The sequence below is a fragment of the Helicoverpa zea genome, chromosome 8 (genome assembly GCF_022581195.2).
Source record: "Helicoverpa zea isolate HzStark_Cry1AcR chromosome 8, ilHelZeax1.1, whole genome shotgun sequence".
NCBI classification, from domain to species: Eukaryota; Metazoa; Arthropoda; class Insecta; order Lepidoptera; family Noctuidae; genus Helicoverpa; species Helicoverpa zea.
Window position 1 is genome coordinate 138,278 of NC_061459.1, and position 6,077 is coordinate 144,354.

The following is a 6,077-nucleotide window of genomic DNA, read 5'->3' on the forward strand; positions in this document are numbered from 1 at the left end:
TAGCCAGTAAAGAACGTAATTGGTAGGCACGAGTATGTAGAGGTTAGCTCGCGAGGCGCGGCCGCTGGAAGCCGCACGAGTGCCGCGCTCACTGCACACGTGCGCCGCGCACCTGTCCTCTTACAACTGCATACATCTACATGTCTGCCTAATACATTATGTAGTTACATTTTATTGTAAACTATGTGTATAAATGACACGAAATAATGCAGAGTGCCGAGCCAGCTATCAACTACATAGCATTCGATTGTAGTCGAAGTCTTCTGAAACTACTTTATGTGATAATGTGATACATAGTAGTGACTCGTCTCACTCGAACACATTTCCACCTACAATTAAGCACATCATTATATGATAATGTTACTCCAGTCCAGTTTCACAACATATTCGTCTCATAGCTGTTTGTGCTGCGTCGGCGCGCCGGTGCGGTGCTTGCTGGCTGCTGACGAGATGGAGGCCGCAAATGGCACACAAATGGATGTTTGAACGAAAACCATCAAATTGCGATTCCCGTCGCATATCTTCGTGTTAGTGACAATACCTAATATCATTAGGATTTGAATAAATCAAGTAGAAGCAGGCTCCCCGCAAGCATCGGTACAACGCAGGTGCTGCGATGACTGTCGATGCGTCACATTGCATTTATTTGATCTGTTTCGTATCTTTGCTTGTCTTTCGAATATACAATTTTGAATTATTTTTGAACTAATGGGGAAGTCAAACGGGATCATTTTACTCTAAAATGCACAAAATACATAACGTCAAACTCGGAATAGTTGGCTAAACGCAAGCGACTCTACATTTGGTTGCGTAAACTGCACTAGCTGAGTAGCTGAACAAATTCTGTTTAGAAGTAGCAAAAATACATTGAACATAATTATACTAGAACTAGCCCAAGGTTTGTGATATTTTTGTGTAGTATTTTATCAAGCAATTTAGTAACTTAGGCAGATCCTTATAAGGCTTCTCAAAGTCTTTCATGTCCCCCCAGCTCTGCCAAATTGCCGAACTTATAAACTAACTTCAGACATTTTAAGGGTTTTCAAGCTCGTAAATGGGAACCTTCGTAAAAACAATTTGATTAAATTCAGAGACCGCCTTATTCGAGCTTCATCGTCCGTCGGTAAAAACTCCTTATTACCACCACAAACTTACATCTGTCTGGAAGTATACTAAGTATACTGTATATGACTTATTTGAAATTGACTCTATTAGCAGATGATTATCCTTTTCCCAACTATTTTCACCTTAGCTGGTATTTGAGTACCGGGGTTTTTACATGGAGCGACTGCCTCCTCAACAGCAAATCTCCGCAACCGGCACGCATCGCGGTTTATTTACGCGGGCAATCCGAAACAACTTTGTAAGACTGGTTGTCAGACTTTCTAGCTTCTGGCTGTCGGTATGGACTAAAAATATGTCCAAATGACATCAGGGACTCACCAATGTATCGTGCCTCTCGAAACCTGGAAGAACTCGTCATGGCATGGTCACCCATAATGAACCGAGCGTTGCTTAACCTTTTGATTAATTAACAGAATACGTTCTTTTATGTTAGTTGCATATACTTACCAACATAATTATAGGTAAGCATCAAAGTTACGTATCAAAAAAATGGTTCTAGTTCCGGCCTTATTTCATGTCACCAGCCTTGGTTCAGTGAGCGGCAGTGAGTCGCAGCACGCGGATGGCGCGGAAGCGGCAGATTGTCGTCGCGGTGATTTCCTCGGGGGCGCCCCCCTCCCCCCGCCGCCACCGCCGTCCCGTACCACGCCACTCTTTACCGTCACGTGGTCACGAGAGCATTGTAAACAGAATGTGAAAACATAATACTTAATGATAATGATACATGAAATGATTAAAACAATAATGGCAACAGACTCTCATACATCATCATTTGACCAACATTTTCCCAACTATGTTGGGGTCAGTTTGCAGTAAAACCGGATGGAGCTGAGTACCAATGTTTTACTAGGAGCGTCTGCTTATCTGACCTCCTCAACTCAGTTACCCGGGCAACCCAACACCCCTTGATAAGACTGGTTGTCAGACTTACTGGCTTCTAATTACCCGCAACGACTGATAGAGATGTAACAGTTTATTGTGCCCTTCGAAACTTGAAACTCGAAATTGGTGTCCAAGATATACAGATGTACTTAGAAAGTACTTGCTAACTTTAAAAGACGCATAGGTACTTGTCTAACCTGGAATCGAACGTACACTCATATTTGAGAGGTTGGTTCTTTGCCCGCTAGGATACTCCGACTTTTTACTTTGGTAAGTACCTCATCCTCCGAGCCTTTTCCCAATCATGTTGGGGTCGGCTTCCAGTGGTAAGTACCTATTAGTAACTATGTATGTTATCACATTTGGGGTAGTTATGAATAAGTTGATGGTTGATCATGGTGAGGGACGTGAGCTCGCATGCTTCGTCAACGCGTACAAAAGCTACTTATTGCCCGCTCGTTTGGCACAGATAATTGCTGTCGCGAGTCGCCCTTATTGCAAGAGCTCAAGGTTAAAGTTGCAGTGGCCGCAGCTACGTCCATCACACGCCTCTCCGACGACAACAGATTACGATTCAATTTTGCAATTAAACTAGAGAATGGCACACAGGCCAACGGCAGAAGGTTTACTCCGAGGTGTGCCTGAGATCGCAGGTACACAGCTCTTACAACTTTGAAATGTTCAAAATCCTGTGCGACTGCTAAGGTAAATGGTGTGTCAATTTGGGTAAGTATGTTCTACTAAGGTAACTTGATTCGATATTCAGCTGTTGTCAACTGTGTTACTGCTGCGAGGTTGGATGGTTTTGTGGGCTGGAGCGCGTGGCGGCTCCCCGCGCCCATTTGGCACCGCAGACTGCACTGGACAGTAATTTTACGTACGAGTATAACTTCATTTTAATCGTCTCGAACGCTAACAACTATATCACGTATTCACTATACCGGCTACGATCATAGACCCTCGGAAGGTTGTTTTTCAAAGTAATTGAAGCACGAAAGGCCCTTTTAAGAAGGCAAATGAAACATATATAGAAGTGTCAAGAATTTTATATAATGTAGTGCAGCCACTGACTTCGATAATTGTCTATACATATACTTACTTACTTATTCTTTATTGCACACTAAACAGTAAATACATACGAGATACAGACAGTTATGTACAACGGCGAGCTTAACCCAGAATTGGGTTCTCTTACAGCCAACCTTAAAGCGATAGAGATATTCGATAGAGGTAGGGTCAATTATATGTGCACAACAAATATGAAATACTAAACAAATATTAAATAACAATAAACTAAACATATGTATGTAATAGAGCTACACAATATATAAACATAATACATATAGAATATAATATATATATAATATAATATACATATATAAGAATAGAAATATCATCTTGATAAATAGTATTCCTTTACTCGTCTCTTAAATGCATCCAACGATTGGCTTTCGCGTATCGAGTGTGGAAGGGAATTCCACAGTCTCACAGCACGAACAGTGAACGATCCATCGTAGCGGCTCGTAGTGTGGGAAGGGACACGAAGGAGAAGAGATGAGGAAGTACGACAAGGTTTGCCTCTCGGAACAAGAAACTCAAAACGGTCCCGAAGATAACTTGGTGAGACGGGATTATAGAGAAGAGAGAAAAGAAAAGAAAGTATGTGAGCATCTCGACGCCGCCGAATAGGCAGCCACTTCAGCCGACTCCGAAACTCCGACACGTGGTCGTACTTTCTGAGCCCGAATGCACAGATTCTGCAGACGTTCAAGCTTATCTAGAAGTTCCTCAGTCGCATCAAGGAAACAGACATCAGCATAATCTAAAAGAGGGAGAAGAAGCGACTGAGCAAGAGTAATTTTTGTTGGAAAAGGCAGGAACTTCTGGAGACGTTTGAGAGACTGAAACGTGCAAAATACTCTCCTGCTTACTTCTGCAATGGCTTACCCCAGGACAGGTTGCAGTCCATTAGTACACCCAAGTTTCTGACTTGCGAAGAGTAAGGTATTGTGACATTGTCGTACAAGAGTGACGGGGGAGAATGCAGCCTATTCAGAAAATATCTGCCACCAATAATGATGGTTTGAGATTTGGAGGGATTGACCAAAAGACCAAAACTTTTAGCCCATTGACTTATGTTGTCAAGATCATTATTGATGGCATCAATTGTCCTAGGAAGCTCTTCGAGATGACAATGTTGATAAAGCTGCAAATCGTCTGCATAGAGATGGTAATGTGAAGTAAGTGTCTTTGTGATGGCGTTAATACAAAAGGGAGAAAAGTAGAGGGGAGAGAACGCCACCCTGAGGAACACCCGCAGCAAGATCACACCACTCAGAGGAACCCTCGTCAGAGCGAACCGACTGCGAGCGACCTCGAAGATAGGAGCTAAACCACGCAGTTACAGACGGAGATATATTAAGAGAGGAGAGGATACCTAGGAGGATGTCAAAATCAACTGAGTTAAAAGCACTACTGAAATCTAGCAATACCAAAACTGTTAAGCGCCTGTTCTCCATAGCCAGCCGGATATCATCTGTGATTTTCACCAATGCAGATACCGTGCTATGGCCAGGATGGAAACCAGATTGGTACGGACTCAGCAGGCTATTAGAGGAAAGAAAGCGAGACAGTTGATTATTGACAACACTCTCAAGGACTTTGGAGAGGATTGGAAGAATGGATATTGGACGGAACTGGGAAACTGTGGAGGAATTAGGTATCTTGGGCAAAGGCAATACATGGGCTCTTTTCCATGCTGCCATATAATAAATCTGTAGAAAAGTAATTTTTGTACATTGAAGAAATTGACAAAAAAAAATAGCCAGCATTTTAAAGGATAACTAACAGAACCCATTTCCATCATTTTTGTCATTTTTGTCTGTTTGTCTGTTTGTCTGTTTATCTGTTTGTTTGTTCGCGATTCACGTAAAATCTACGAATTAAATGCAGACAATGCTTATATACAAAAATTCTACGTAACTTGGGGTATTACTTAGTTTTTGTTTCATCGAAATCGATTCACTCTATCAAAAGATATGATTAATTTTGTGAATTCAAGATGTAAAATATTACGACACGCAATCTATTTGTCAAAACTGTACATTTGAATGTTGTACTTATATTAGTTGATCGGCCTATTATTAATCTTTACACAGAAAATCACTCCTTTATAAGTAACTTCGGAAGAAAAAAAAAATGAAAATTTTGTTTAGCCAAGGTTAAAGTAGCTCCATCTGTGGTAAATAAAATACATCAAATTTGTCAAAGGAGCGAGGTGGTAAATGACAATATTACCATACATTCTTTATAGAGGATTATTATTTCAACAGATGGAGTTGTGTATTTTCCGTAATTCACCATATATTAACACGTAGTGTAATTTTTCGATAGACATTTCAATAGTGTTTGTCAGTTTGCCGTGCCACATCAAAATCCAACTATAATTATTACCTTGATGAAAAGAAAATTAATAGTTCTCAGCCAAATTTAAAACGGTGCCATCTAAATTATTTTTTGAACATTATGTCAAAAATGGTGACTTTGGAACAATTAATTATCATTTAAAGTTAGAGATGGAGTTCATATCAGGATTTTTTCATAAACATAGTTTAGCTTATCTTCCACTAATGTGGTGGCCTTAAAACAAATTACTTTGAGTGAGTAGTATTAAGTAGACCTTAATTATTTTTTCTGATGCAAAATATGTAAACTTAATCCTAGAAGAAATGAGGATCTATCTCTCGCAAGCGCTGCTAAGCGTGAGGTAGGTAATGTAGGCTTCTGTAGCTTTAAAAACAAGCCCAGATACAAAATGCAGATAAGAAATGGGAGCTTTCTCGATTTAATACCATACACACGTAAAATGCTTTATGCGTCTGGAAACGTACAAATTACGCGTCGCATACCAGAGACATGCTTACTTTCAACTTCTGATCGCAAATACACTGTTCACGATTACGAACAGTCTCAGTAAGACCCGAGCCAAGTCTAAAAAAACACCTTTTATATAAAACTACGTTTGATGTCATTTAATCACAAAGACAGAATTGTTCTCTGTTGCAAATCCT